This window comes from Trachypithecus francoisi, unplaced genomic scaffold, assembly GCF_009764315.1.
Source record: "Trachypithecus francoisi isolate TF-2019V2 unplaced genomic scaffold, Tfra_2.0 Lachesis_group14, whole genome shotgun sequence".
NCBI lineage: Eukaryota > Metazoa > Chordata > Mammalia > Primates > Cercopithecidae > Trachypithecus > Trachypithecus francoisi.
The window spans coordinates 2001092-2010631 of NW_022681459.1; the positions used below are offsets into that span (position 1 = coordinate 2001092).

General features: G+C 39.2%; 1 non-coding gene across 1 annotated transcript; it reads left to right on the forward strand.

The window, feature by feature from the left end:
* The first annotated feature begins 753 nt into the window (after positions 1–753).
* On the forward strand, positions 754–857 carry LOC117096788. Its single transcript, XR_004442637.1, has one exon. It is a non-coding gene; the product is annotated as a small nucleolar RNA U13 (small nucleolar RNA).
* The last annotated feature ends 8683 nt before the right edge of the window (positions 858–9540 follow it).

Genomic DNA, 9540 nt, shown 5'->3' on the forward strand with positions numbered 1-9540 from the left:
ATGTAGGTAATGTTATTATTTTGATTTTATAGATGAAGAAACTGAGGCATATAGATGTCAACTTACTTAAGGTCCCCAGCTCGGTAAAGTCCAGAACTGGGATGTGAACCCAGATAATGAGACTCTAGAATTTTGCTAGTCAAAGTAGAATTCATGGACCAGCAGAATGGTATCACTGGTGATATTAGAAATACAGACCCTGTGCTTCTACCCTAGACTTAATCGTTATGTAAATTTTTACAAGATTTCCAGGTGATGTGTGCATTCCTTCATGTTTGAAAAGCTTTTTCTTCAAGTCTGGATTCTTAACCACTATGTCAACCCGACATAACAATAGTTGACTTGTTCTTTCTTCTTCAGACATGTGAGTTGACGCTCCTTTTTATTTACCTGTCAAACACAAAAGTAACAAGCCTTAAAACCTTGACCCTGCCAGGCACGGTGGCTCACGCTTGTAATCCCAGCACTTTGGGAGGCTGAGGTGGGCGGATCACCTGAGGTCAGGTGTTTGAGACCAGCCTGACCAACATGGCAAAACTCCATCTCCAATAAAAATACAAAAATTAACCAGGCCTGGTGGTGGGCACCTGTAATCCCAAATACTTGGGAGGCTGAGGCAAGAATCCTCCCGCTTGAATCCGGGAGGTGGAGCTTGCAGTGAGCTGAGATCGCACTATTGCACTCTAGCCAGGGTGACAGGGCGAGACTCCGTCTCAAAAAAAAAAAAAAAGAAAGAAAGAAACTTTGCCCCGGATCCTTTTGTAGTTCATGAGCATGATGACTGGGTGTTCACACAAATATGTGAAATGTGCCAGCCTCAGACCTTCTTAGGACATCAGCACACGACTCTGCTGGTACCTCATTAATTCTTGATACATTAAGGATCTAGAACTTTTCTGGTTAAAAGAAATATGAACCTATATCTCTAAGAGTTATTATTCTTGGTGTAGGTCAATTTTACAGGTCCTGAAGAGGAACCAGTGTACTGATGTTCAAAATGACTTCTGGTCAGTGATGGTTGTCCAAACAGACGCACGCGCACATGCGAGCACACACACACACACACGGGGCAGAGAGAGAGAGAGTTCCTGTGTTACCCAGGCTGCAATGGAGGGTCTACTCACAGATGATGTGATCATAGCTCCCTGCAGCCTTGGACCCCTAGCCTCAAGTGATCCTTTTGCCACAGCCTCCTGAGTAGCTGGGACTACAGGCACGCACCACCATCCCTGGCTCAAACACTTGATATTAGTCTAACACCAGTAGCCAGATAGGCTAGGGGAGGGATGAAACCAGCTTTGACTTGTAGTCTACGTAGTAGGGAACGTTGAGGATCAGATACCATTACAACCCTAATTGATAACACAATCAGCTATCACAATCTTCACAGTGACTTGAGGTAGTACGTATCTTCTAAGTTAATGTGGGAGAGAGGTGGGTTTCAGGATAAGCTGTAAACCACTCATCCTTACGAGACTCACTTGTGGAGGGTTCTGGACGAGCCTCCACCTTGGCTTCTCACTCACATGGAAGTTGTTTCCAGCACTTGGTGAAGTCTCTTATAAAACATGCGAAACTCCATCAAGTAGTGATAAGAAATAAATGGTTTACTGAACATTTTGCAGAGAGAAAAAGAAGATGCCATATCACACACCATACAGCAGAAATTTAGGCAAAATCCTCATTAGACATAAGGATTCTTAATGTTTTTCTTTCCCAAACATCTTCTTCCCAATCTCAATAGCTTTTCTTCCTTTTTCTTTCTTTCTTCCTTTCCTTTTCCATGCAATATCTAACAAACTGCAATATTGTTACCAGCATCAATTTTAATGCTAAGCTTAAATAATGTAAGCAAAGCATAAACCGCAGAGTTCAAAACAGTAATGAATCTCCTAGCAGGTTTCACTGTCCATCACACCCACCCAACCTCATTCTCAGGATCCTGTAAACAAAAGCAGGTCTATTCTAGGCGGGGATAGGGATATGCATTGTTAATAAGTTTCCTCGTCCTGCTACATTCTCCTCTGGTGTCAGCACTTCTTCATATTATCTATAGAACTAAGAAAAAAAGCTTTTATTCTGGTGGCTAAGGGCTGAATGAACATGCTATTCTCAACATTCAAAAAGCTAGGTGCCTACTCTTTGCATGAGTGCATGTATTTATTTATGTGATAAGCATTTGAAACAGGTCTTTAAGTTGCACATATTTATGAGATACATGTCATATTTATTCATTTGTTTATTTATTTTTCTGAGACAGTGTCTCGCTCTGTCGTCCAGGCTTGGAGTGCAGTGGCATAATCTTGGCTCACTGCAAGCTCCGCCTCCTTGGTTCATGCTGTTCTCCTGCCTCAGCCTCCCGAGTAGCTGGGACTACAGGCGCCCGCTACCACGCTAACTTTTTGTATTTTTTTTTTTTAGTAGAGACAAGGTTTCACCTTGTTAGCCAGGATGGTCTCTATCTCCTGACCTCTTGATCCACCCGCCTCGGCCTCCCAAAGTGCTGGGATTACAGGCATGAGTCACCGTGCCTGGCCACATGTCATATTTTGATACACACATATAATGTGTAATGATCAAACTGGAGTAATTGAGAGATCCACCACCTCAATCATTGATCTTGTCTTTGTGCTGGGAATATTCCATATCTACTCCTCTAGTTATTTTAAAATATGCAAAGAATTAATGTTAACCACAGTCTCCCTGCTGTGCTGCTGAACACTAGATTGTATTTCTACTATCTAACTGTATTTTTGTTCCTATTAACCAGTCTCTCTTTATCTCCCCTTCCCACTACCTTTCTGAGTGTCATTTTACTCTCTACTTCTATAAGATCAATTTATTTTAGCCCCACATATAAGTGAGAACCTGTGATATTTGTCTTTCTGTGCCTGGCTTATTTCACTTACTGTAATGCCCTCCAATTCCATCCACATTGTTGCAAATGACAGGATTTCCATTCTTTTTATGGCTGTATAATATTTCATTGTGTGTATGTGCCACATTTTCTTTATCCATTCATTTGTTGATGGGCACATAGGTTGATTCCATATCTCAGCTAATGTGAATAGCACTGGAATAAACATGGGAGTGTAGATAACTGATAAATTGATTTCCTTTCTTTTGGATATACGCACTGCAGTGGAATTGCTGGATCATATGGTACTTCTAATTGTACTTTTTTGAGGAATCTCCATGCTCTTTTCCATAGTGATTGCACTAATTTACGTTCCAACAAACAATGTATGAGCATTCTCCTGTCTCCACAGTATCTTTTTTTTTTTCTTTGTAATAACAGTCATTCTAACTGGGGTAAAATGATACCTCATTGTGGTTTTCATTTGCATGTCCCTGGTAAAAACCATTTTAACTCTGGTGAGAATTTAATTGCTGAAGAATGAATAACCAGAATATATGAGAAACTCAAACAACTCAATAGCAAAAAAGGAGTCCACATAATTCAATTTTAAAATAGGCAGAAGATCTGAATATAGACGTTTCTCTAGAGAAGATACATCAGTGGTCAATGAGTATATGAAAAAGTGCTGCTCAACATCACTAATTAGAAAAAAATCAAACAGAGCTTATATATATTTTTAAATATTGGATTCACATGGTGTTTCTTAGAAAAGGGAGTTCCAATTTTAAAAATAGTTTTCAAAATATTGAGAACAAATAGTAGACAACACAAAGTCTTATGAGCTCAGCCTTTGCATGGTGCAAGGTTCCAGGTCATCTGGCCTCTTCCAGCCTTCCTAGTCTTTGCTCCCTCTCCTTTTTCCTTACTCCCACCATTCCCTGGTGATCCCCACCAGCACTCTTAAGGTTCCCTTAAGGCACATGGTGCTTCAAGCTTTTGTGCCTTTGCTTGTGCTGTTCTCTTCATTCGCCTTGGGAGCACTCACTTCCACAGTTTGAGTAACTTGTAACAACTTGTGTTGTTGTGGCTATAAAGATTTTACTGGTCTCCATTGAAATTGATCACATCTGTGTTTGTTACCCTGCATATACTAATCTCACTTGTATCAATAGAATTCATGTGTGTTTTATCTTTAGCAAGCAATATGCTTTTTCACAGCAAGGACTGTTTTATTAATAATACCTACTTTTTTTTAATGTACTATTCATTTACTCAAGAACTGAAGCTAGTGCCTGATGAAAGTAAATATACTTTGAATCTTTGAAAGGATAGTCATTTGAATAGTTATTTTCAAACTAAAATGTCAAAAAGCTGTAATAAAAGAAAAATCCTCACGCCTGTAATCCCAGCACTTTGGGAGGCCGAGGCGGGTGGATCACGAGGTCAGAAGATTGAGACCATCCTGGTGAACACGGTGAAACCCTGTCTCTACTAAAAATACAAAAAAATTAGCCAGGCGTGGTGGCAGGCTCCTGTAGTCCCAGCTACTCGGGAGGCTGAGGCAGGAGAATGGCGTGAACTCGGGAGGCGATGGAGCTTGCAGTGAGCGGAGATTGGGCCACTGCACTCCAGCCTGGGTGACAGAGTGAGACTCCGTCTCAAAAAAAAAAAAAAAAGAAAAAGAAAAATCATGTAGATGTGTAATCTGTATTAAGGCATATTCTGTTTGAGAAGAGTAAGTATGTCATGGGCTTTTAAAAAAAATTATTGTATTCTATCTTTAAAGTGTCTTGGGTAAGCCTGTGGACAATTGTGTCTTACAATAATTAGGGATAAAGATGTGATTTTTGGCCAGGCACAGTGGTTCATGCTTGTAATACCAGTGCTTTGGGAGAACAAGGTGGAAGGATCACGTGAAGCCAGGAGTTCGAGATCAGCCTGGGCAACATGGTGAAAACCTGTCCGTACAAAAATAAAAACAAAGAATTAGCCACACAGGGTGGTGGGCACTTGTAGTCTCAAGTATCCAGGAGGCCGAGGTGGGAGGATTACTTGAACTCAGGAATTGGAGGTTATAGTGAACTATGATCATGCATTTGCATTCCAGCTTTGGGCAACAGAGCAAGACTTTGTCTCCAAAAAAAGACAAAGAAAAAAAGGTGCAGTTTTCAACTACTCCATAAAGTCTGAGATGAATCTTAATTTTTTAACATTTTCATTCCTAAATATCTGTGCTCTGTTGAAAAACAGAATTGTTCCTAATTAAGAACTCTAGCCAAGCACAGTGGCTCATGCCTGTAATTGCAGCACTTTGGGAGACTGAAGTAGGAGAATTGCTTGAGCCCAGAAGTTTGAGATCAGCCTGGGCAACAAGGAGAGACCCTGTCTCTACAAGAAATAAAAAATTAGCTGGACATGGTCACGCATACCTGTGGTCTCAGTACCTGAGAGGCTGAGGCAGGAGGATCACTTGAACCTAGGAGGTTGTGGATGCGCTGAGTCTATGACTGCATCACGGCCCTCCAGTCTATGACCGCACCACGGCCCTCTGGTCTATGATTGCACCACTGCACTCCAGTCTGGGCAACAGTGAGACCTTGTCACACACACACAAAAAAAAAGAATTCCATACACCCCCATTTACAGTTTCTGCATCTGAAGGAAATAAGCTTATTTCCCCACTTTCAGAGTGTCTACAATATTGTTGTACATATAACACATGATATTTAGCTGGTAATTGAGATCTAGAAGTGTCATTAGTCATCATTTCTTTTTCTCTCTCTCTCTTTTTTTTTTTTCGAGACAGTGTCTCGCTCTGTCACCCAGGCTGGAGTGCAGTGATGTGATCTCAGCTCACTGCAACCTCTGCCTCCCGGGTTCAAGCGATTCTCCTGCCTCAGCCTCCCCAGTAGCTGGGACTACAGGCACCTGCCACCATGCCCAGCTGATTTTTTGTATTCTTAGGAGAGTTGGGGTTTGCCATGTTGGGCAGGCTGGTCTTGAACAGGAGTTCAAGGACCACATGTGATCCGCCGGCCTTGTCCTCCCAAAGTGCTGGGATTATGGTGTGAGCCATTGCGCCCAGCCATTAGTCATCATTTCTAATGTAGCATCAAAACATTTCCACCTGTGCAATGGAAATCAATGTCAACTTAAAACGTACAGTTGGCATGCCTTGGAAATTTTCATAGGCAATAAGAAAGATTTATATATTAGTTCTGATGCTAAAAAGTAGAACATAAATTTATGTTTGTATGTATGTCGATAAAACGGAATGCCTCACAACACAAGAATATTGTGAAAAATCATCACTATCCTTAAAAATGAGCATACTTTGAGGGTTAGGGCAATAAATAAATGCAGACCAGACCACTTATACTGTGAAATTAGCTAGACCTGAAATAAAACTTCGAAATGGTTGAAGTTCTTCTTGAATTGTACTGAAATAGGAGAATTCTATTTCTAGCCCTGTGATTTATTCATATTCATTCTATGACTCACGTTATGATTAAATGTGGGGCACTGGCTGAATATACATTTTAGATACAGAGAAAAGAGAAAAAGTGTTTATTAAAATTAGAATAGAATTAATAAAAAAAGAATGATGTGGACAAATTAGCAACTATTAGTATGTTATTTGATCCAAAATATGAAAGGTAATTACTAAACTTTGGAAATCCAATGAATGTACTGTTTGAAATGCAAACTTTATGTCAGAAGAGAACAAAACCCAAAAAATCTAAAAAATTCTTTCATCTCCAAAAAGAGAAGATAATATTTCCTATGTATGTTTCATTTGTATTTCCCAACCATTTAGTAAAAAAATGAGAAACGTTACTGCTAAGTTTGTACTTAGTTGAGTTCATAAATAAAATTATATACAATTCCCTAGACTTTTAGGTATCAGAATCAAGTGTATGTCAAGTGTATATATTTTATTTCTGGCTTCGAGGACATCCTTAAGTGTAACTTTTTTTGTCATTAAGTTTCCCTTCTCAGTTGTTTCCAAAGAGAATAGTAATATTGCAACTCAGAAACCAATTTCAATTTGTTTTAGTGCATGTCTAGAATCAGAGAGACTTCTATTTAATATTTAAGCACACTAATTAATATTTAAACAATAAAGAACTTGTGCTGGGTAAATACTAACTGAAGTAAAATGGAAACTAGTTTGCTCTTCCCAGGTTTATAACCATAAGTTGGTGATGCTCAGTTATGAGGCTTTTGGTGTATGTGTGTGTGTGTGTGTGTGTGTGTGTGTGTGTGTGTGTGTTTAATCACTTTCAGTCAATCAATGTAATTTCCAAATTAACCTTCCTCCAAGTTGAATAGGCAATTAAACTGGTTGAAGCATTTAATGACTGGTAAACTTTTAACTGTGTGCTCTTGTACAAAATTAAATTTTCAAAAGAAAAGTAACATTTTTTTCCAAATGCAGGTTCACAGCCATTGGTATATAAATATGCTTTTTCTTTTGCTTATCTAGGCAATAGATTAAGACCTGTCCTTAAGAAGTATATGGGTTAGCTAACAAGACTAATAAAGAAGAAAAGAGAGAAGAATAAAATACATGCAATAAAAAATGACAAAGGGGATATCACCACCGACACCACAGAAATACAAACTACCATCAGAGAATACTATAAACACCTCTACACAAATCAACTAGAAAACCTAGAAGAAATGGATCATTTCCTAGACACTTACACTCTCCCAAGACTAAACCAGGAAGACGTGGAATCCCTGAATAGACCAATAGTAGGCTCTGAAATTGAGGCAATAATTAATAGCCTACCAACCAAAAAAAGTCCAGGACCAGATGGATTCACAGCTGAATTGTACCAGAGGTACAAGGAGGAGCTGGTACCATTCCTTCTGAAACTATTCCAATCAACAGAAAAAGAGGGAATCCTCCCTAACTCATTTTATGAGGCCAGCATCATCCTGATACCAAAGCCTGGCAGACACACAACAAAAAAAGAGAATTTTAGACCAATATCCCTGATGAACATCGATACAAAAATCCTCAATAAAATACTGGCATACTGAATCCAGCAGCACATCAAAAAGCTTATCCACCATGATCAAGTGGGCTTCATCCCTGGGATGCAAGGCTGGTTCAACATACACAAATCAATAAATGTAATCCAGCATATAAACAGAACCAAAGACAAAAACCACATGATTATCTCAATAGATGCAGAAAAAGCCTCTGACAAAATTCAACAACCCTTCATACTAAAAACTCTCAATAAATTCAGCATTGATGGAACGTATCTCAAAATAGTAATAGCCCTTTATGACAAACCCACAGCCAATATCATACTGAATGGGCAAAAACTGGAAGCATTCCCTTTGAAAACTGGCAAAAGGCAGGGATGCCCTCCCTCACCACTCCTATTCAACATAGTGTTGGAAGTTCTGGCTAGGGCAATCAGGCAAGAGAAAGAAATCAAGGGTATCCAGTTAGGAAAAGAAGAAGTCAAATTGTCCCTGTTTACAGATGACATGATTGTATATTTAGAAAATCCCATTGTCTCAGCCCAAAATCTCCTTAAGCTGATAAGCAACTTCAGCAAAGTCTCAGGAGACAAAATCAATGTGCAAAAATCACAAGCATTCTTATACACCAGTAACAGACAAACAGAGAGCCAAATCATGAATGAACTCCCATTCACAATAGCTTCAAAGAGAATAAAATACCTAGGAATCCAAATTACAAGGGATGTAAAGGACCTCTTCAAGGAGAACTACAAACCACTGCTCAACAAAATAAAAGAGGACACAAACAAATGGAAGATCATACCATGCTCATGGATAGAAAGAATCAATATTGTGAAAATGGCCATACTGCCCAAGGTAATTTATAGATTCAATGCCATCCCCATTAAGCAACCAATGACTTTCTTCAGAGAATTGGAAAAAAAAACTGCTTTAAAGTTCATATGGAACCAAAAAAGAGCCCACATTGCCAAGACAATCCTAAGCCAAAAAAACAAAGCTGGAGACCTCACGCTACCTGACTTCAAACTACACTACAAGGCTACAGTAACCAAAACAACATGGTACTGGTACCAAAACAGAGATATAGACCAATGGAACAGAACAGAGTCCTCAGAAATAATACCACACACCTACAGCCATCTGATCGTTGACAAACCTGACAAAAACAGGAAATGGGGAAAGGATACCCTATTTAATAAATGGTGCTGGGAAAATTGGCTAGCCATAAGTAAAAAGCTGAAACTGGATCCTTTCCTTACTCCTTATACAAAGATTAATTCAAGATGGATTAGAGACTTAAATGTTAGACCTAAAACCATAAAAACCCTAGAAGAAAACCTAGGGAATACCATTCAGGACATAGGCATGGGCAAGGACTTCATGTCTAAAACACCAAAAGCAACAGCAACAAAAGCCAAAATTGACAAATGGGATCTAATTAAACTAAAGAGCTTCTGCACAGCAAAAGAAACTACCGTCAGAGTGAACAGGCGACCTACAGAATGGGAGAAAATTTTTGCAATCTACTCATCTGACAAAGGGCTAATATCCAGAATCTACAAAGAACTCAAACAAATTTACAAGAAAAAAAAAAATAACCATCAAAAAGTGGGCAAAGAATATGAACAGACGCTTCTCAAAAGAAGACATTTATACAGCCAACAGACACATGAAAA